At 43.9% G+C, this 23,754-nt stretch overlaps 1 protein-coding gene across 4 annotated transcripts in view; it reads right to left on the reverse strand.

Annotated features, from left to right (window-relative positions):
- The window catches only part of BCL11B (BCL11 transcription factor B), a 90,656-nt gene that overhangs the window by 48,240 nt on the left and 18,662 nt on the right, over positions 1-23,754 (reverse strand). The gene's annotated exons all lie outside the window — the stretch shown is intronic.

Here is a 23,754-nt window from a genome sequence, read left to right on the forward strand (position 1 = left end):
ATCTAAGTTTGAAGGGACAGAGGAGGCATCAAACAAGCGAAGTGGGGGCTGGCTGCCTAACGCTCAACACGCTTGCTCTGAACCCCTCTCTGGGGCCGGCTGAGGGCTCACACTGGGTGGGGGAAGAATAAGAAGAGACCTGGAGGACCTGCAAACCCAGGCTGAGGGCCTGTGCGGGCATGGAGCGGGGTGAAGGTGGGGGATGGCCAGCCCTGGCGCGGAGCAGAGCCAGAGGCGGCGGACGTCGCCACCAGCGCCTGCTCAGGGACCAAATCAAAAGGGGGATAATTGTTTTATGGCTGTGTTAATGCACTGAGCCGACACAAAACTGGGCAGCCTTTCTGCCAAGCCACTGCTGAAGTGGGCTCCACTCACCAGCCCGGACAAAGTGCAGTGACTTAGAGCTCAAATGGCTTCAGTGAGGTGCCAGGAGCCGAGCTCCCAGAAGGAAGCCTTGGCGGCCATGTGCTGCCTTCCTGCTTGAGTTGCGGCCAGTTGTGCATTTTGCATGCCCCGATTATGCAGGCTGATTCCCTACTGAGCCTGCGAGGAAGGGAGCAACCTTTTTCCTGGTAGCTAAAAGATGATATTGTAACCTACAACCTTATTATTTATTTTTAACCCCTCTAGGAATCACCTGCCATTTAAAAGCTGTATTTAAGAGTTTTCTCCTGCTCCACTGGAAGTGCTTGCCCTTCCTGGCACTAGTCCAAACTGAACTCTGTAGCTTTGAAAAACTAAGATACAAGTCTTAAATATCAGCATACACCTGCACAAATACAGACACACACACACACACACAGAATCATGTAGGAGTCACGTTTTTGGCTGGCACAAATTAGCAGACTTTAAATGGAAGCTGAGTGAACGGCACCACTTTCCATCCATTGGGAATCCCAACCTCTCCATTTCAAACTATTCCTGCCACTAAGTTATGCCTGCCACTGGCTACTAATCAAGGCCAGTTTCTACATGAAGAAATGTGGTGGAGTAGTTGCCATTAAAAAGTTGGCATTTGCCAACAGTTACCACACAGTGGTAGATCTGAAACCACAGTTTCCCCCTGTATTTACATCAGGAAATATGTGTGCTAATTGTGGGGTACCTTCTGGCAAATGCTTTCTTACTAAATGGTGGCATCTCTGGCTGTGCATGAGTGTGCACCTTGCAGATAGATGCAAACACCATGGCAGCAAACAGAAATATTTATCTGTGTTCCCTCCAACCCTAAAGGAACCTACACTGTGGCAGCAAGGAATAATATTTATCCATGCTCCTTCTGACCCTAAACATGCAACATTTTCCAAGGGAGTCTCTCCACCTTGAGAGTCCCTATTCAGAAACTAGGCCTGCATGCTGATCTGACAGCTACACATGTGAGGCAAATGGGGATACTTCATCCTTGGCACAGCATCCAGCACTCCAGTCTGCAAGGACTGCATTTGATTTTGGCGTTTATCTTAAATGGCTAAGAGACCACCAGTGCAAAACATTTGTGTGAAGCTTTTGCCAAAACCACAAGTGACGAGTATAAATTCCCTGTGTAAATACTTGAGCTTCAAGCATTGAAGATAAAATTTGTGCTGTTTTGTGAGGACTGGTTTTAAATAGAAGCCATCTCTGTGGCTTGTGCGACAAGAAAGGACTTTTTTTTTTATTTTGGGAGCTCTGTTTGACTTTTGTAACTCTTTGATCTCTCTGGAAGTACTATACAAGCAGGTATGATAACTGCAATCCAGATCCTACCTACGTTGCATTTCTGGCAAGACGGTGTGCTGTGCATGAGGAAACTAATGTTGGACATGGATTCTATGTGTGCAGGCTGTACCATTACTGCCACTGTAACAGATATGAATAATGTTTGCTTTTTTCATGGAATAAAGAAAGAATAGTACAGGTTCCCTCCGATGACTTAACAATTGTATCTTATATTCCTAATACAATAAAAATTGCTTGGCAGTGTTGAGCTGTCTGGGCATTTGTCCTTGCTTAGAAATTCATCAGCTTGAAATGGGCATTTAGAGTAGAACCACAGGGCAGCTACATCTCAAGTTATGCTGAGATGTGTCTGTGGTTTCACCATGACTAAGGGCACAGCTTTGCAGTCACTTGGCCCTCTATATATCATGATGCCTTGCTATGGGTTTTGAAAGAGATAATCACACAAAGGAGTTACATGAAGTCCAGCAAATGCATCACCTGACTCCACTGCACGGGGCTTTAATGTCGAGGTCCATGGGCCCTGGCACACAACACTACCCTGAGAGTAACAGCCTCTTCTCCAGCCTTGGTGCATCCCATACGTGCATTGGCAATGAATTTAATGCATTTTGCACTGCCCTGAGGTGTGCAAGAAGATGCAAAAAGCTCTCACCAAGGAAGGCCCTCCCAGATCTTACTCATGACATCTCTAGTGTGGAAAGGGAATAGAGATCTCAAATAGGAGATTTCTCACCATTTGGCCAAAGGGATCCTGTAGGAGCCTCCCAACAGTGCTACTGGGGGCAAAAAAGCTATCTCTTTTAACAAGGTATCTAACAATTTTACCAGAAGAACTGTATGAACCAGATGCCAGTGAATGGATGGAACTGAAACTGTCCCTCAGAAGTTCTTTTTTATGTCCTCACCCTGGAGAGGAGACGCTCTGGGGAAACCTTTTAGCAGCCCTCCAGTACCTGAAAGGAGCTGACAAGGGGTTGGTTTTTTTACAGGATATGTGATGATAGGACAAGGGACAATGGAATTAAACTCACAGAGATAGGTGTAGATTAGGTTTAAGAGAGAAATTCTTTACTGTGAGGGTGGTGAGAGACTGGAACAAATTACCCAGAGGACTGTGCTCAAGACCAGGCTGGATGGGTCTTTGAGGTGTCCCTGACAATGGCAGGGGAATCTGTTCCAACTCAAACCATGGAGCTCAAATCAGGGGAATCTGTTCCAACTCAAACCATGGAGCTCAAATCATAGTTTTATGATTCTATGATTTGATGTTGCCCAGGACAGATGTAAATTTGAGGAAATCTGAAAATTGCTAACCTGGTATTACAGAAGAATAAGGATTGGTAAGGCAGAAGAAGAGTGGACCAAGAGAGACTATGGCAGATGATAGGGATTACCACCAGCACTCCCAAGTCCAGCACTAAGAGACAAATATTGTGCAGTTGCCAGACCAGGGGACTTAAGTCTGCCCCAAGAAGCAAAGTCAAATCAGGTGATTTCTCCTCCCCTTTACTACCACTTCAAGGTTTACTTCTTTGTTACTAATCAGGACAGTCCTACAGAATCAGATCAAGTGGAAAATTATGAAGATGGAAATCATATCCAGTGGCCTCAAGGAAAAGCAGGGAGAAAAGGAGGGGTCCATCATTAGGTACATGATACCTCTTCATAGTTATAGAAAAAAAAGCACTTGTGTTCAAAAATACTCAGCTTGTATTTGCTAGGAACATGTTCCCATTTCATCTCTTCATCTCCTCTCTGTGGGATCCTAGGTGTATTTTTTATTCCATAAAGGGTCTATTTAAAGCTGAAAATGAAGATGGAGGCTCTTCAACTTAACTGTTACAAGTAGCAGACAAACACAAAATGAACAAAGATAAAAAGAGAGATAGATTAAGTAGATAGATAGATAGATAGATAGATAGATGATAGATAGATAGATAGATAGATAGATAGATAGATAGATAGATAGATAGAATCTGAAGGTGGTGCAGAGACTATTTTGCTCAGCCCACACAGCAAGAGGCAAGAGAGTGGAGCTGATCTCTGGAATTCTACATCAAATCGACCACATCACATTTTCAAAGAGAAAACACACCTGCGAGCCCCTGACTGCCACAAAGGGCATAGCCACAATCAGCAGTAAAGGGAAAGCAAACCACAAGAACTGCAGTGCAATCTTAGAGGCAAATATCCCATCTGGATGGGGAGAGCAGGCACACACGTGCAGCATTGTGTTGCCTGGACATCCCTGACACGATGTGTGAGGCTCGATTTTCCTCCTGGGTCAGCACTGGGAAATCACTCACCTGCACTGCAGATCTCAATTATATATTCTGCATTCATTCTGCACGGAGAGTTTTGCACATAGCATGAGTGTGAAACACGCACAGGGACTGTCACCATGTAAATAAAACATCTGCATTGCTGATGGTAAAGGAGGATTTTGTTCTCGTGCATTAAACAGGCTCAGCATTTCCTCAGAACCTGTACATGGCAGTAGCTCACAGGTGATGTTGTCTCCAAAGCACCACTAAGGGTAATTTTCTTTTTTCTCTCTGCTATTTTTAAACTTGCAAGGAAGAAAATAAGGTAAATTGGACATGACCCCAGATGGAAAATGGAAAAGTCTAGATGAACCTGACAAAAGCCACAATCAAGGCATAAATTGCATCCTTTTGTTGCCCCTCTCCCAGAGCCTAGACATGTCTGGCCATATGATATGGTGTATGTAAAAACACCACACTCCTCTGGCACATCTGCAGAAAAGTCCCTGAGCAAAACACAAAGAAGGAGCCAAAGCAGCATTCAAAATGTCCCACCTCATCATGGCTTAGACCAGGGGAAGCAATCTTAAATTAAGAGACGTGGTTTTACATCTCATGTCCCATGGAACTGCAGCCACACGTAGCTGGTGTGTGCCAGGGGTCTGTGTGGGTGCCTGGGTGTGTGTCCATGTACAGGCAGACAGGCAGGAGCACAGGCAGACGTGTGAGCTGCTTAACAGGGCATAAACCAAGTTTTTCTGTGCCTGTGTTTCTCTGTGCCTGTCTGGTGACAGAAAATCCAATCAATAGCTGGTTAGAGAATAAAGCTCAGCTCCATTATTAAAAAATTCTCTTTCAATAAAAAGAAAAACATCTGTTCAAACAGTGTACAACTACAAATATGGAGTGCGGGCTGAAGCATCATCCCTGCCCTGTGCCCATCATGTTCAGGGAAAATACTGCAGATGTTTTGAGGGGAGTTTTACATGAACCATTGCAGCAGGTTTCCAAAAATTATAGACAAATCCATCCACTAATCTCTCCAACAGATTTTTTTTTTCCAAGCTTTTTCTAAAACAAGTTGTCTCACATGCATCGCACCCTCTCCTGTGGACTGTTCCCACCTGATATTATTGTCTCTCTGCCATGTCTCTTTTTGCAGACACCAAGAGGGTTGGGAAGCAAATTCACACCAGCACACACACAGAGACACACAGAGACACACTTCCAAATACACACAAGCACAAACACTTCCAACAGCAACCAGCAGAGCAATGGGCCCTGGGAGGGGCAGATACACACGGCATCCCCCAGGAAAGCAGAACCTCTCCCTGGTGTGCAGACACAAAACTGCACACACTCACACCCAGAGTCCAGCACTCAGGCAGACACACCTGCACGCCAGCCTTCACCTGTCCCCCCAGCACACACACAGCCCCTTGGGAGTGGTTTCCCCACACTGATTGTGATGCTTAGACTGAAACTTTGCTCAAGCTGGAAATGCGAAAGTTGCAGCAGGTAGAGAAGAAGGAGAGCAGGGAAGAGATTTCTTGTTGTATTTTGCTCAGGGATTTTTTCATTTTGGCAGACCAGGATTCCCTTTGAATTGATACATTTCTTTCTCCCAAGAATTTTGAATGATAATGCATAAATGAGTCATAGATCAAGAACACGACGTGGTGAGCAAGGAGGAGAAAGAGTGTGAGTGAGGGGCACTGGCACAGAAATTTGACAGTACCCCAACTCCCCCCCTTCCTCCCCCCATGCCAAGACATTAATTCTCACAAGTCGGAGAAAATTACTATGCATGAATGCAAAAAGCATGATCAGGAGTAATTAACATGGCTTCATATGCAAATTTTATTAATGCAGAAGTACAAAGTCATTATGCAAATGAAACTTACGTCAACTCTCTTGACAAATATTCATTTCTAAAGCTCAAGTTTCTCCCTTCTAATTTTTTTCCTTGATTTTTGGTGTAAAACCAAAAAAAAAAAAAAAAAAAAGTGATGAGGACTGCTTGACAAGTTTGCAAAGTTGTTTTTCAACCAGAGAAATTTTATTCTTGCATTGTTGATATTTTTTTGTTGTTGTTGTTGTTGGCAGGTACACGACAGCTCATGGAGGAGAGCGGGAGGATGGGGGACGCGGGCTACCAGCAGCAGGCAGCCAATCAAAACGCCAGCGGCTGTAATGAGCGCGATTGATGACTGTTTGGCTTTACTGCAGGGTAATGAACTAGAATCCAGTCTGAGGAGGGAAAAAATATGAATATTCATGAAGCTGTGCTCCTGCCTTTGATGATTAAAGAAATTTTTAATATTCAAATAAGCGCTTGCCAAGTGATTAACAAAGAACAAGCACGCAGGAATATGGAAATGGAGCTGTGGAAGATTTGGGAGTCACAGTCTGTGCAGAAAAGACAGCACAAAATTTCATAAACAAGATAGGCAGATAACCTAATTCAAATCTGAGCAAATAAAGGGGGGAAAATCACCTTCTTTTTCATCAGTTGGATATTGTATCAGTCACTTTGTTTTAGAGTGCAAAGGAGAATTAAATCAACCAATGCAATAAGACGGGGGGAAATACCCAAACACAACCCAGCAATTGCAAAGTAAGAATCCTGGGTCAGAAACCGATAGGAAAATGATGGCTAAGGCCACCCTCTGCTGTGGGCTATTGCTTTTGCAAAGCAGGACCCTGCCTGATGCTGAGAGCCTCCTGGCTGCTCAGAATCGCCAACTTGTTGTATACAACAGGCAGGAGTCAAAAGTATCCTGAAATCACCAAGACCAGTCCCTGCTGCTAAATCCCTTTCCTTGGATAAAGGGCATGCTGCAGGGCTTGACTGCTGTCTGGGAGAGGAGGGAGTGCTACAGAAACAAGAAATATTATTGCCAGGGAAAAGAAAGCAAGAAAAAAAACTGAAAAGGAGGATGCAAGGAGGTCTCAGCTGCCTACCCTGGTAATCAGTTGGTAAAAAATGTGCTTTCCATGTCTGAGCCAGAAAGGTCCTCCACTCCCCACAGATTTCTGAACAAGGATACAAAAATTCAGGCACATTATAAAATGTCTGATAAGTTCAGGCTCTCACAGTTTAATAGCTTCACTAAGGATTCACACTGAAGCAGATAGTAACAATATTAGCTGCTAAAATGACTTTGCAGTTAAAATACATCTAATTAGCAGCCAGCTAATTTTTTTTTCTTTGAAAAACAGTTAAATTCAGAGCTATATTATACCAGAATGAAATGTGGTTGAGCTCTTTTTGTTACTCAAAAGCCAGAGTAAGGATATCTTCAAAGTCTTAGGGCGCTGGAAAACCAACTCACCTTTTAGTTATTAGATCCTGGGGTTTCACAGGCCTGTGTGCCTTTTCTGCAGACCTTTAAAAACTCTGGTTAATTATTTCTTATTTAAAAATCTAAAGAAAGCATAAGCTAGGTACCATTTAATAATTAACTGCTGTTTTCAGAACGTAAAATTTCAACTGTACTTAAAATGAAAATAATAACAGTAGCAGCACGAGGACAATGCTACAAAATGCAAAAAATGGCCATGATAAGAACCTTCAAAGTTGTCATGAAAACACATTATGTGGCTCATGGGATTTTTTCCCCCTATATTTACTTCATTTTTGGAAATACAAAATTATTCACTATTGATGTATCACAGAAAAGTGCTGAAAAAAAAAAAAAAAAAGAAAGTAAGGAAAGAAAAGGAAAGAAAAAAAAAAAAAAGAAGTGCCTAAATGTGAGTAAAGATAAGGTTAAACACCATGCCGAGGTATTGCTGGGAGCCTTTGCTCTGAATAATGCCAAGACCTTTCGAAGATGTCTGTTGTCTCTGAGTGCGCGTGGGCGGGTGAAGTGTGATATTACATAACTCACACGCGGCAGCGGCTCTGCACAACCGTACTGATTGAAACGCCCGGCTGTGAAACTCACAGCTCCATTTCCTGGGCTGTTTGTGGCTCGTGTCAGACCTCTGAACACCGAAAATGTTATCCTTTGTCTGCAAGGTTCCTTGGCTTTGTTTTAATCGGCGCATTTTCTTTTTTAATGACAGAGGAGCAACTACCGGCTCCTACAGTTGGTTGCTTTGAAGCGCTTCTTAAATGGCCATTAAATTCTACCACACAAATGTGAATACTTAATATTTATTCCATATTTTCATTATTTCTTTAAAAGTACACCATTTACATATTTCTGGAGAATAATGGTACTTCTGCAGGGCAGGTGAACACACATTTCTGCATATGGAGTCAATGGGGAAAAGCATTAAGAGTCCATATTGTAAAAATCAGCCCCTAAATTTAAGTGGTTTGAATTGAGCATGCAGCTGTGGTTGCCTGTCAGTAGTTAGATGCTGTAATAATAATAACAACAACAATAATAACAATAATAATAATAATCTTTTCATTTCTCTAGTGCCTTCCACGCAAAGATCTGGAAGTACTTTACGAAGATAAATAAACTGAGTTTGGAACACCCCATGTGGTTAATAAATATCCCAGCATATCTAAAGAGCATGCAATTCCTCTCACTGTGTAAAAATCCACGTTATGTCATCCATGTATTTGCATATGATATTTTGGAGACTTGGACACCGAGGGCAGTCTGGGGAGAATTTTACTTACCTTGAAACCATGTGAATTCACAGAAGAAGCCCACACTACGCCTGCAGGATTGTTTTGACAAACCCCCACTTTTAGAAAACAGGGGGGGATTGTCAGTGGCCCCACTCAGGGGCCAGGGTGAGTGGTCCCCAGGGGTATCCAGGTGCCACGTGGCAGCATCCCCTCTGAGCCAGGTCTCCACAGGGGCTCCTGCAGGACCACCTGTACCCCCCTCCCACCTGATGCTCATCTAAACTTGTTCCTCACCCCTTGTATGTGCTATGAACATGAAAAGAGAAAAACTGAAACATCTTGGCTCACCCCCAGTTGAACACACAAGAAAAAGAACTCTCGCCTACCCCAAGGCTGCATTCATCACCTCCCCCTGATGTGTCCTGTGCCCACCCCACCAACACAAGCCTTTGCCCCAGGAGGACCATATCCCTTTGTCATGAGAACAACTGGGTGCAAGAGCAAGAGAAAACAGGGCAGGTTTTGACCTAAAAACATCTTAAGGCATGAGTAAATATGACATGAGGACAATAGATGTGCTGAAAATATAACACAGGGAACCAGGAAGTTTCCTCATCTCAGGAGACTCGTCTTGCAGACCACTGGGCTGGGAAGAAGGCTGGGGTGCCCAGCCCAGGGCATGAGCCACACAGACTATGAGCCACACAGGCTATGGCACATTCTCTCCTGGAGCTCAGCTTCCCTTCTGACCTCCCCACTGACTGCCTGTCTGGTGTGCTCAGCCCCAAGATGCTCTCCCAGCTCTCACTCCAGGAATATCGAGTGTCTAACACAAGGGTGGCCTCATCTGAGCTGCAATGTCCAGAAGCTACCACAATAAACTAACAAATAATAACAATCACCCTGATTTGTGGAGGGTTGGGGTTTTTTATGTATTTTGTATTTTTTCCCCCAAAAGGCATAAAGGGTAGACAATAAACAGTTCATCAACTTTCCCAATTTTTTTCCCCAACTCTTGTAATTAAGTCCTGGGGAGTTTTCAGTGATTGCAAAAATCCTTGTGGCTACTAAAAATTTTTGACCTGATTATATCATGAATATTTCTATCTACCAGCAAATATTTCTGATGTAATTGAAACATATAACTACCCCAACATACAACTGCAGCAATTAAACAGGCTCTGAAATTAAAAAAAGCTGCTTCTAAAGGGCAAAATAATATATATACATACATATATATATATATATATATATATATATATATATATATATATATATATATATATATATGGAGCTAGAGCAAGAAACACCCTTACAAATAATCAGAGGGCTTGACCACAAGAGGATGTTCAAGAGGTGAAAATGAAGGAATTGAAGTGGCCAGGGAAGAGACACAGATAAGCAGGAGGCGTTCGACTTCTCTGCCTTGGCCTTTTGGAGCTGAGTCGCACACACTGGCAGATGCTGCATTGCAAACATGTATCCTCAGGGTGGATATGGCCTCTGGAAAAGAGAGCAGCAGGATCTGCTGCTTGGCTAAGTATCTGCCTTGCTCTGAAGTTTGCCTTCTACTAGTAGTTCTGTCCCTAAATTTTTTCCCTGTCTCTCACAATAAAAAAATAATCACAATTTTTAAAAACTTGGAGGATTTAGGCAAAATGAGGCCTTAGCAACTTTTCAGCTGTTTGGCAGCAAAATCAGTTCCTGGAATGGGAGGGAACTTAGGGAAAAAGAAGCAGATGAAGTCACTCTGCCCCTCTGTGCCTCAGTCTCCCCATCTGTGAAAATCGGCTAATGACATCCACCTGATTTAGTTAAATGTCCTGGAAACTAAAAAGACTCTGTAACAGCAATATATTAAGCAGCAGCACTGTTAACTGCTTCACTGCTGGAAATGCAAAGGAGAGCCATCAGGTGATGCCGTGTCCCTGCACAGCACAGATGGACAAACTTAATATACAGAAACAATTAGCTTTGGGGGAGAATCACAGCTTCTGGTTTTTTGGCTCACACCTTGCCAAAAGCAATGTAAGTGTAGACACTGTAAGTGCTGAATTTCAATGTGAAAAATAGTCTACCTGCCTAGTGTGAATGCATACACCAGACTTAAAGTAATATAACTTTGAAATAAGTGGGGGAAGGGAGGGACATTAAGAGGCACATTCATGATTTTCAAATTTTTCCTTGTTCATGGAGCATTTTCACACTTAGAAAAGAAATTCACTAACACCGAGCAAACTTGAAAAAGCAAAACAGAGCAAGCAACTGGGAAGGGAGGGAGGGAGGGAGGGAGGGAGCAGAAGAGATTTTTTAAATGAGGGTTCCCATTGAGTTTTGGATCTCTCAGGTGAAAACTACTCCAGCTATGTGTGTATGAATAGACCCAAGTCTGATAACTGAATCTATCAAATTAAATGAGCAGAGCAATCATCTGGAGAAGGTAAAACAATCCACCAAATGAGAATAACACTGAGGATATAAAGGTACAGTCTTCAATCCACTGGACACCAGCACAACTAAGCAAATAATGCTCTGTGAATGGAAAAGAGGCTAGGAAATTAACCAGCTTTTAAAAAATGAAAGAAAGCAGATAAATAAACCAGCAACGAGGAACTTAGTTCAGACTATAATGTAAGCCAAAAAAAGGAAAGAGTGAACCAGCATTTCATTTGCACGAGGAAGCATGCTGGAAACTTGTGCCCAATGCCTCTGCTAAATAGAACAATGAAGTTTTACCCAAAGACTTGGATCCAAACAGAATTTGGCCAGTCACAAGCACTAATTAGACAGGATAACCAAACCCTGCACCAGGAGAGGTAAAACATAAGTGCAGTACAATAAGAACCCTGTAATCCTTTCACTCTGACACAAAGTATAAGAAACCAAGAACCATTCTGCGTAAAGAATTTTTTTCTGAGGTATTTATTTTCTGGACCAGATTTCCCTGTAACTCTCAATTTACCCATTATTTGTACAGAACAGCATCTTTCTCCATAACATAAAAGCATGGGATAAAAAAAGGCTTTTTGTTATCAAGTTTGCTTGAAACAGAAGCTGAATACACTTACCTAGGAAAGTGTATTCAAAAAAATGAGATAAAAAAACAGACATACTGTACAAGCAAGGTGAGGCAAGAGAATTCCTTTAAAAAATCCACAGTTAGGATGAGGAAGCAATTTTAAATTCATACCTATCACCCCAGTAAAATAAGGCTGAGTAGGCTTGTTCTGTTTCTGATGAAAATGTCAATATTCTCCAATGACAGCTTATTGCTTTATATCACAGACTAACCAAATCTTTCTATAACCTCCTGCATTACGAGCAAAATCTCTAAAATGTCACCAACTAAAAAACTGAACCAGCCTGTAATTAGTTTGAACAAAGTCATCCTTTTAACCCTAATTTTCTAGATGTAGATGGTATTTCCATAGTAAGCATTATGAACCTTCCTTAAGGACAAGTGGAATCAAATTGTAAAATCATAAGCAGCGATCTAGTAGTTCTTCCTCGAAGCAAGCCCTTTATTTGCCTGTAATAAATTCAAATCCAGTCTTCAGTCTCTTAATAGGTGATCAGAGAAAATATGCATGCACACCTAAACTGCCACAACAAACCTTATTTTTTAAATAACACTTCAATCGCTAATATAATAAAGATTGTTGTAACCCGTTAGCACTGGTATCATTATTCCTTATGATTCAATATTCTAATGACTGGCTGTAACAGAGGTTTATGTTCTGCAGAGGTTTATACCACTATTTAATGTAATTAAGCAAACTGGCAGCCAGTGCCTCTATGGAAATATCATTTCTATCACAGAGTATTCCCACCAGAAATTCAGAGGGATCATAACATACAAACTTTGATTCTGTTTATTTTTCCCCTGTTCTGAAACTGATCTGGCATTTCTTGGACTTAGTACTAAGTGGAAGAAGGAATTAATTTGGCTTCTGTAGACATGTTATTATTGACAATACTAATAATCTATGACAAATGGGCCATCCCTGCTCCTCTCTTTCAGCAGGCATTGCAGCCTACAACATCACTTTGCAAAGCCCCAGAGCTGGACTCTCCTCGTGCAGGGAGCCCTGTGAGTGCACCAGCAATGGGGTTTTAAGTAAGCCATTAAAATGCTAATATTCAGCACGGGCCAGATCCCTGTTACCACTGAAAGCAGAACTAAAGCTCCTCTGGAGACAGGATAAGGCCCTTCCAATGTGATCAAAGAGTAAATACATGCAAAGCTCTGATGGGAAAAAGGATCTTTTTTCTAATTTTAAAACTAAACAGGGAGAGTCCACCAGGCTCATAATCCATGTTACAGTCACATCTGAGATCACTGACATCTGGGATAACAGCCCTGAGGAAGATGGGTCCAGGCTAAAAAGTTGCCACCTGGGGTCAAAGAGGAGCACTTAACACCCAGGATTCTGTGAAAATGGACTTATTTATCTTTTGTGCTACAGTCCCCTCCACTCTACACAGCTCTGGTGATGACAGCAAATATGCCACACTATATATATTTGTTTTATATAGGTACATAGGTATAGATATATACATGCACTATGCATTGCTTTGTCACATTTTGCATTTACCCCATCTTGCAAAGGAAGCTCAACCCCTCACTCAAGCAGATGGTTATAAGGTCATCCAAGAATGCAGGGTCAGGAGAAGATTCAGACCAAAAATGAGAGTTCATCCTTTGCCTGCAACAGCAGAACCAATTTTGTTAAATAAAGGCTTAGTTACCTCTCCTTCCCAGCTATAAAGCTCACTGTAGAGGGAAGGGAAAAAAAAAAAAGCCAGAAAAATTTTGAAAGAAAACCCACTCCCATTTGTGGGGGGGGAATGGGACTTGGAATGATAACAGAAAAGGGAAAATGTCTGGTTACTATTATTACTACCTCCAGCACTTTCACCTCCACAAACAGCTTAAAGAAGGGCTTCTGGAACAGAAGTTCAACTTTCCTTAATCTGGTCTCTTAACTGCCAGGATCTGGTTAGATTTTCTCCTTTTGCAGATTTTAATACTTCTATTATATATTCCAATGGGGAGCGGGAATCTCAGTGTCACTCTAAGGAAGAAGTCACCGGGTTTTGCGATCCAGCAGCTTCCTTGGCAGAGGGAACTGCTGGTTGGCATAATCCACTCGTTTGACAAAACTACTATTTCTGGGCACAGGCTCAAAAACAGGTAGGAAGCAAATGCTGAGAAATAAGGAAGTAAAAACAGCCAACAGATTTTTCACTACCAAGAACGCCAAGAGTAAACATGATTTATTTAGCTGTGTTTAACATGTCTCTTCTGCACTAGACTGCAGAAATCTGCTTGCATTTAGAGCAGGAGGAGGAGGAGGAGGAGGACGGGGGGGAGGGGATGAAAAGGGAATCCATTACGGCGCTCCGCTGGTACTTTCTGAATTGTTCAGTCACACAGTTTTATGGAGTACAAGTATTTTCTAGCCCAAAATATATTCATGTGTCAGAAGAAAGCAGCACTAATCTGCTGTTAATTAACAAGCTGCTGCTAACAAAAGATGAAGGACCCAACTCATACAAACAATATTTACGTGGGTGTCGCATGATTTTGTCACAGATCTTTTCTCTTTTCCCTTCCCCCCGTCCCCAGTTTCCCCCCCCTCCTCATCCTCTTCCTCAGCACCCAGTTGCAGGGATACAGAGCAGAGGAGTGCCGGCTCCTCTTGGGACCAACACCCAGAGTGGAGGTGAGGGCACAAGCCGTGTCCCAACCCTGCCGAACTCAGACAAGGTCTCACCTGAGCCCCCAGCTCTGGGGTACATGCCCACCCACACAGGGAAGGGCCCTATCACATGTTCACAAGTAAATTTTCTTAGATCCTTCATTTATGAGGGAGAGGCCATCTCCTGGCACTGTGCCCACCGTGGCAATGCTGCTGAGGCTCCAGAAAGTGGCATGAAGCCTCCCACCCTCACCAACCAGTGCAGGCTGTGAGAGGGGATGGGAGACATCACTGCGTCCCCGGTGCCTGGCCTGTGATTTCATTTTTGTTTAATCTTTGCCAAGGAGTTTGGGGATGGGGGGAGCACACTGACAGCACAGAGGCTCAAAGGGATTAGGGCTTGTTCAAAAATACCCATGCACACACAAATGGGTAGGGCTGTGAGCAATGAACCAGAGGGCAGCCCTTCCAGCCACAGCTCTGCTGACCTTCCTTGCTCCCTGCTGGAATTTTGGACAGTAGCACCTGTGGCCTCATCCAGAAGGGTGCTGAGCGCTGCAGGCTGCCCCAGGTCCCTGCTGGATGCAGCTGGGCACTTTGGAAAACAAACACATTCACAATTCTTTTCTGCCTCCTGGGAAATGAGAGTGCATATCTCCTGTGGGCGTCTCAAAGCTGGTGCTGGCAAAGACATGGGAGAGTTAAAACCAACAGCAACTAGCACTAAAAATTCCTGGACTTGTTCCCCTGTCAGGAACAAAGCTGAGGCTGCAGGGTGGGAAAAAGGGCTGATGGTCCCCTGTGCTTCACCCATCAAACCACACCAGACTGTCCTACAGAAGGGATATGGGGGACAGGGTTAAGGCTCTGCTCTGCACTGTCACCACACAGCCAGGGCTGGGAGAAGCACAGGGACAGGAGGGTGGGAAACAGAAGTATTTCAGTGTGATTCTGGAAGTGCCAGGGTTCTCCCATCATGGCATGGTGGGGTGGTATTTCTGCTAGCACAGTTCTCTGCACACCCCAGTTAGTGTCTCACCCTCAAGGCCACAGCCTCCTCAGTGAGGAACAAACTCCACGGGAGCATACACACATCTGCCCTTCCTGGTTTTCTCTCTGTACCCTTACCCAATCCCCAAAATCACGGGATTTTCACTGCAAAAGTCACAGCCACTCTCTCAGCACATTCCCTAGGCACCCTGGCCAGCACCCAGCCCCACCACTGGCTCCTTCCAGGACCTGCTCTGGCAGAAGCCTCTGAAAGGGACCAGCCCTGAACACAGGCTAGCATTGACCCTTCCTCACATCATCTCTTTGTGCATTTCCAGAGTGATCCCTGCCATTTCTAGACCAGAATTTTAACAAAGTCCTGGCGTGGGCGTTTTCAAAGATCTATTTTTTTAATTATTTTTTTGTTAGCAGTGATACTTGAAACACTGACATCTACCATTTGAAGAGCAAAGAAAACACATTTAAACAAGCATCTTAAAAGAGCTAATGAAAAAAAAACAGATACATATGTATTGTGTTCTCCACTCACTATCTCTCAAAGAAGTAAACCTTTCCAGATAGCAGGGAAGTCTCCCAAAAGTGAAGACAATAGCTGTTCCCAAGCTTCCTGCAGACAGAGTGAGGACAACCAGAGAATTGCCCCACCCGGTAACGCCTGCTGCAAGCTGCCAGCTGCCCGGAAAAACCCTTACCCGAGCAGCCCCAAGGCCCCAGCCCACAGACTTCATCAATCCTGCTGGTCAGTCCTTCCAAAACAAGCAGGTGCCTTTGCTAGGGGCCTCCAACCACCACTGCATCCTTGACCTCCCTTGCTGAATTATTTCTAATGAATGTCACTGTCCGATAGGGAGCATTGAGGATTGAGGGTGCTTTTCCTTACCCAAACAGCAGACGTGCTATGGCTGAGGCCAGTCCAAGACAATGCATTGTCAAAAGCTCCCTGAAGGGATGGGTGCTTCTGGTGGCCAGTAAAAATGTCTTTTTCCTCCTGTGTACTAGTACTGCTAACAGAATACCCTGTTGTGCATCCCACTGGAGAATCAGCCCCAACCAGGAATCATCAATCAGTTTCAAAATCAAAAATAATGTGCATCATCTTAAATTATGAACTTGGCACAATGAGGATAACATCCTTCAGTGGAGTCTGGGAGCTGGAGTGGGGGTTCAGGGGTTTTTTAGGAAATTTTGGGGGCTTACCATTTTAACTTCCTTCTTGCAAAAAGACCCTGTACCATAAACATTAATCAAACACTATATTCTGCCTTTTAGTCTTGAGCAATTATGAGTACAGTTTTGTGATCTTTAGCCATATTTACTGATACTCAAAGGCAGATTCTATCTTGTTAGATTGTTATAAATGGGACCCCAGGGAATCGGCACACAGGCGGAGGCAGATGTGAAAGAGCCTTCTCAGAGCTCGGGTGTGCTTCAGTTTTCTACTGCTAAAATTACAAATGTTTTGGAGAAAAAAAAAACCAACCAACTTCAGATTCCTCTGCCAGATCATTACAAAGAGCTGTCTGTAGATTACAAAAAAAAAAAAAAATTAAAATGAAGCTATTTTGCTGAACTTAATATTTTTTAAGGTTAACTGTTAAATTTCAAAGTGTGGTTTACATGTGTTGGCCACTTGCATGAATAAAAGTTTCAGAGACAGACAGAGAAAAGGTTTCTGGTTATAAACGATTAAAGAAAGAAACCCACAAATTCTATCTCATTCTCTCTTACTTAAATATGTTGTTTCTGCTCCAGACCTGTTTCATAATACCATAAAATAGAGGCATGTTTCCGACACTAGATTTGAGAAGCTGTCACATTAAAGGTAAACTTTTAATCTGCTAGAGACAAACAGCACACATTTTTACTTCCCAAGAAATAGCTCTTGAGAAATGTTTAAACAAGAATTTAAGAGCTGTGTGGTAAAGCCACATACAGGGGTCTCAGACAGCTACTGGGTTTGAGCTTCTTTTCTGTGTTGTTGCTTTTTTAATCCTTTAAATAACCCATTAAAAAGTAGACTTCCAGGAACAAAGTAACCAAGAGGCATGGTAAAGTGAATCTCTAGGCTTGCTTTTATTTCTAGTTAATGGAAAAGAAATGTTTTAACTGAAACACAGGCCTGAATTTCTAGCTGTTCATCTCCATCTTTTTATTTTCTTGGGACTCACAATCAAATACTTTTAAGAAGTTAATTGTGTCACAATTAGTAACACATTAGTCCTCCGATATTTTTAATAGCAACCCAGGTTTTTCCCCAAGGCGCTTAAAAATGGCAGGCTCGGCTATATTCTCCCTTTTTTAAAACTCCCATGCACTTTCTTCTTTAAAAAACTCCCACATGCATTTCACTTGGTCTGAAAATACCAGCACAGATCTTAATCCTGCAAACGCTTACAGACATGCTTAACTTTGTGCACATCAGTAATCCCGCTGACTGCAGAGGGCCGCTGGCGCACCTACGGCTCGGCGCAGCTAAGGATGGAATCCGGCCCAAGCCAATGGCAAAACCCCCATTGACGTCAGTAAGGTTGTGCCTTGACATCCAGTTTGTTGCAGGATTGGGACCATCCTCATTTCAAGGTACTTTCCCAAAATCTATTTTGGTTTAGTTTTTTGTTTGGTTTTTCTTTTCTCTCTCTCGTTTTCTCTTTCTGCTCTTTCTCCCCCTCACCTCCCACACTCGCTCTTGTTGAGACCTCATATTGAGACCACTTGAAAACTTCTGCCTTTCAAATCCCTCCGTGAGGAAAACCCCCTCGCTGAGACAGGAAACATCCTTTGCAGGTAAAGCTGAAAGAAACTATTTTGCTCCATTGTGTGCATTTGAGTAAACTAATTAAAACCTGGGAACTTGGGTTCCAACTGATGCCAAGAAGCAATCATTAATATGAGCTGAAGTGAAATGGGAAGCTCCAGACATTTAAAATCAGCTGTCAGGGGAAAAAAAAAAAAAAAAAAGAAAAAGAAAAAAAATGTGGAGGAAAGAGGGAAAGGATGTTTTGTAATTTTTGCCAAAAAGTCAACTCACTGCAGCTTGAACTGCATGTGGTTAAAAGACATTTGGGGGGATGCTATACAATGAGGGGATAAGCCCTGGTGAAAAGCAGGGGAGGCGAGCAGCGCGGGCGGCTTGGAAGCGCGGCGGTGCTGTGAAGAGCGGGCAGAAGTGAGCAAACCAGCTGAACCGCTTGCAGAATTAATCAGTAACAAAGAGACTAGAGCTGTTGGCGGGCTTCAGCCCTTGAACCTGGACTCTGCTCTATAAATTTCAACTTGGAATGGCTCTCTACTTGTTGAAAGACAGGTTGGCTCCAGGCCAAGACATAGGGGGAAGAAAAAAAAACCAGAAAAAAAAAAATTCCTTCTTACTCAGGAAACTTCCCTTCAGTTTCTAACTCTTTTTATGAGCTAGTAATAGGGTAGTCCAGAAAACAGGAAACAAAAAGTGGGTCTTGAAAGGAAAAAATGAACCAGAAGTTGGTTTAATAAGGAAAATAAAACAAGTAGGTGCTAAGTTCAAATCTGGATTTTGTCTGCACACAAGTACATCAGCTCTAATAGAAGACTTCAGAGAACCTCGGCAATAATTCAAAGGAGATTTTACAGTTACATTAGGTGACTACAGGTTTGACTCTGAAAATAATAAATGTCTTAAAAGAGGAAGAGGTCTGTTTAATCCTTGTCTGCAGCCTCATCTTGATCTTGTTCTCTCCTCCCCCACCACTACACCTTGTTTAAATGACCATTACAAAAGCAGTGTGGTATAAAAAAACATGTAGAACCATCATTTATTCAACAGCATCCTTTCTTATTTTTCCCCTCTCTAAACAGGGCTGTGCGGGAGAACTGATGCTTTCCTCAAGCTCTCCTCAGTGCCAAGGCAGTCTCAGCCACAAATACCTTGCTGCCGCCGTGCTTTCCCAGCACGAGAGACAAGGAGAGGGCTGGAGCAGAGTGAGGGGCTGGAGTGCAGAGGGGGGGAGCTGTCAAAGTGGGAAGAAAGAAGGCAAACATCTATTCAGAGGCCAGATGCGCTGAGCAAGGTCAGCTGCAGAGACACAGCCCTTTGCAGCAGCTATGCAATTACAGCCAAAGGCTGCACAGCACAGAGAGCCCCACAACCTGCATGCAAGGGCTGGACTGCAGGGTCTGGGGCAGCTGGAGGAAGGTCTATAACGATTTTAATTGCTCTTCCAAGATGCTAAAAGGCAGATGAGATGCTCTTTAACTAGAGCAGAAGGGTTGATGCTCTGTACCGCTTGCAAGAATACATGCAGATAAATTACCCTAACGAGAGAATGGAGAGAGAAACAGGGTAAGTGCCAGCGGTGATCAAAACATGAAATAAAATAGTGAAACAAGATGCAGCTTAATCACAACATGGAGGACAAGGATACAAGATCTTGTCACCAAAAGTGGCTGTTAAGGTAAATTAGATTAATCACTCCCAGTTCTCTTTCTCTCCAAACTCCCTTAATTTTAAAGAAGAGGCTGACTCCTGTGAGGCTGCACACCATCCAAGACTGCTGGACATTTAAAGCTATATACGTAGCATGCCTGCTACAGACACACATCCTGTACTTCCACTCTCCAAGAAAACTGGGATCTGCTACTTGGTAGGTCTTTTCCATCTGCATCTTTTATGACTCTGCCGAGGGACCAGTGAGCAGTGTCCCCCTTTTCTTGCTCAAGAAATAAGCTACCAAATGCCAGAAGAAAGAGAGAGTTTAAGAGCTGTTGGGCTTAACAGTGGTTTGTGCTGATCACACTTGAATCTTTCTGCAAAGGCGTACATGCAAAGAGAAAAAAACAACAACCACTAAGTAACCACTTCACATCTGCCATTAACGTTATTAAACTCCTTACAAGCAGTATCTACCCCACCTTCCCCACTACACACAAACATACACACACCCCCGAGCTCTGCAACACAGCAGCTAGGAGCCAAGACAGCTCTCCTCTCCTCACTGCAGCAACCACATTCATTCCTGTTAAGGGGTTAACGATTCATTTCCACTACTTCTCTCGAGAAAACCTACAATGAAAACATTGGCTCACGAAAGCGTTCTCACTGCCAGAATGCCACAGCGCGAGTGAAAAGTCCGTTTTGTTTTCATTACATCTCTGGGATTTCCGGCTTAACTCCTGAGCTTAGACACCAAATCCCTAGATACCCCACCCACCCAGTTTTTCTTCTTTTTTTTTTTATAACATTTCTACTGCACGGCCCACCAATTACCATTTGGAGGGTGGGAGGGAATGGGGAAAAGAAACCATGCAGAAAAGGATGTTCTCATTGGAGGGGGCACACGCATCTCCCAAGACAAGAGTTACCCAGTTTCTCCTGGCTTCTAGGATTTTCTGCTGAGAAAAATGGTTTTATTTCTACACCTGGCCTCTCTCCTCTATTTCTTACCCTGCAGGCTCCCATCTTCCCACTCGGCCACTGAAGCCAGTGCTGAAAGTCAGCCCCAAATCTATGCCCTTTGAAGTTATGTGACATGACATAGAAATCCAAGCCTTTCTTGTACAAAAAGTATGATTACTTCACAGAGTTGGGCTTTTTTTTCTCCAGTTATGATAGAAAAATGTTCCAATCTCAGAAAAAACCCAGAAAGGTTCAACCTTTATGTCACAGCTGATTTGGTCACTGTGTGTATAAGCAGCACAGTTCAAACACTGGCTGAGAAAGAAAAACAATCTATGGAAAACACATGAAGGGAGACAGCCTCATGCTATAGCAACGCTTCTGTCCTGCTCAAGCAAAAGAACCACTTCTGTGCCTTTAAGTATTTATCCACCATTGTAGAAGAGCATCGTTGGAGACAGCTTTTCTCATTTATAATACTTCCACACACCTGGCTTTCCTTTAGCTACATCCCAATCCAAAATTCCCCTGAAAACACATACAAATTCTTCCTTGCAGTCAACACTCCAACAAGCACGAGCATATTGCTATTTGTGGCATCCATGCCAAAGCAGTCCACAAGCTGGTTGAGCACTACTTTTACTTTGCTCTTAAAAGTTGCTCACAAAGTTGTCAAGAAAAATGAGGAATGGCTGGCTGAACAGTGCCTTTTCACCATTCACTGTTACTGCTGCCTATGAAAATCTACCAATCTTTCCATGGTTAATAATAACCAGATATGCATACAGTTTCTTGACACATGACCCAAGTAATTTCACAAAAGGATTTAAATAAGGGCCAAAATGCCACTTTGTTGGGTGACATTTTTAGTGGGTTTTAACTCTGAGTAAGTCCAGAGTTCTTCCATTGAATTAAAAGAGGCTAGCAGCAGTGCCAACATGGTACAACAAGCAAGTTTTGCTCTTAAAGAGTGACTCCTCACATGCATTCACCCCAGAGCAAGAAGACCAGCTGTGTGTACTGAATGACATTCCTAAATCCCCTCTCATCAGCCTGCAAAATGGCACTTCTGTCGGAAAGGTTTTACCCAGCATTCTCACTCATAAAACTGAAGATGACTATGACTAGGAGAGATTAGAGAGGGAGAAATTACAGCAGCAAGCTCCTGTTTCTCAGTACGGCACACCATGCACTCGGGGGCAGGTCCTCCCTTGTGCCACCCAGCCAATCCAGCAGGGTCCTGCTGGTTTCAGGGGAATTACCCCAGCTGAAACAGGGGCACAGCAGGCTAGACTGGACCCCCATCACTCCTACAGCCTTGTGGGAATTCTCCTAACCACACACAGGGCACAGAGGATAACTTTGAAAAATGGGATGATGAGAAGAACAAAACAAAAAGCGAAGATCAGCAGGGAGAATCAAGAGCATAATATGCTCAGTATTTTTTTTTTATCTGCTTTTAAAACTCAGTGTGATTAATTTCACTCTTTACTGGCAGATGCCACAAAAGCCTTGGTGCCTGGCAGGGCCAGACCCTGGGCAGGACACAACTGGGACAAGCTGAGGTGGCAGCAGGGAGAGGGTGGTTGGTGGCCTCGGGCTGGGTCTGAGCTGAGGGTGCTGGAGTGGGGCCCCAGGGTGTGGTGCAATTCAAACAAGGGGAAGGAAGAGTTTTGTAACTGGCAGGTTTCTCACCTTTAACTCTTGCTGGGGTTAGCAGGGTCGCCTTGGTGACTTGCTGCGTTGGTGAGAGACACTGGAACCGCTGCCTTGCGGCTGCGGCCCTGGAGGTGACGCGCTGACAGGCACCCTCCACACTGCCCTCTCCTAGGAGCTCCCACAGGGGCACAATCATGTTCCTTGGAGAGCCCCGTGCTGACCTCCACCAGCAGCCTTAAAACTGTAAGCCACCAACATTTCAGCAGCCCTTGTTGAAGCTGGAAGCCTCAGCAAACCAGGGGAGGGCAGCTGCCACTGCAGGCTGCTCCTGTGGGCTCAGGGTGCCTTGTCCCCAGAGGAGAGCCAAGCTCCCCAGGCATGCCCTCCACCCCCACCCAAGCAGGTGCAAGCAGGGCTCTGGGTGAGATCACCCTGCCTGTTTTTCTCTCCACACCCCAGCAAAGACCTCAACAAGGTCCCAGGGGCTGGAAGCTTGCTCGTTAACCCACTCTCAGGGCACTGTCAGTTGACACCTTCCTTGTGTCATGTGTCCTCCCCTTACTGTTCAGCAACACCAATTAGTAAAACGTGTTGCTAAATACCTGCTGAAGCAGCAAAGGAGTAGGAGGAGGTGACCAGGTAACTCCTCTGCACTCAGGAAAACCCTAGCAAATTCAAAGGCAGAAACAAGCCTGGAAAAGCCTCATGAAAAGGATTGTAGCTGAGTTTCTCAAGCACTGTCACCACATACTCCTAGAAGCCTCTTTTTCTTCACGTATTGTTTTCTCCTCGCCTCACTTTTAGAAGTCACCCCTGCAAGACCCATTACGGCAGGGAGGTTCTGGTAGCAGCACCTGGTGCCATGACAGCCTTGGGAAGGGGACAGCCCCCAAGCCCTGCTCCAGCTCAGCTTCAGAGCACCTCTTCCCAACCTGCCTGATGTCACCGTGGCAGTCCCTGGGCTGTTTCAGCTCTCCTTTCCCTCCCCGCACTTGTGAAGGCATCACGCCGGCTGAGTCCTGCAGTTAAATGTGGGTGCACGGGTACATAATGGTACATTGTAAGAGAATGTCTCAGGATAGGCAGCAATAATAATTAGCTGTCAAGATTTGAAAAAAGGATAATCCATGCCATTGAGTTAACAGTCACTCACACAACACACATGGATTTAACTAATCTTAATTTGGAGAAAAATAACAATTCTAAATATATCAAATAGCCCATTTCATGGCAACCTGCAGCGGTGTTTATCTCTGGCTTCCAGCACATGCGAGTTATTTAGCTTCTCTCACTGGCAGTTTTACCATTCAAAAGCCTGAAATGAACATTCATGGAGCAGGGGTTGCAGTTAAATCCTGCCTCTGACAGGGAGCCTTTTTTCATGATGTACATCTAGTACAATGTATGGAGCCCAGCACTGGTGGCCAGGACAGG

This window comes from Ammospiza nelsoni, chromosome 6 (genome assembly GCF_027579445.1).
Source record: "Ammospiza nelsoni isolate bAmmNel1 chromosome 6, bAmmNel1.pri, whole genome shotgun sequence".
NCBI classification, from domain to species: Eukaryota; Metazoa; Chordata; class Aves; order Passeriformes; family Passerellidae; genus Ammospiza; species Ammospiza nelsoni.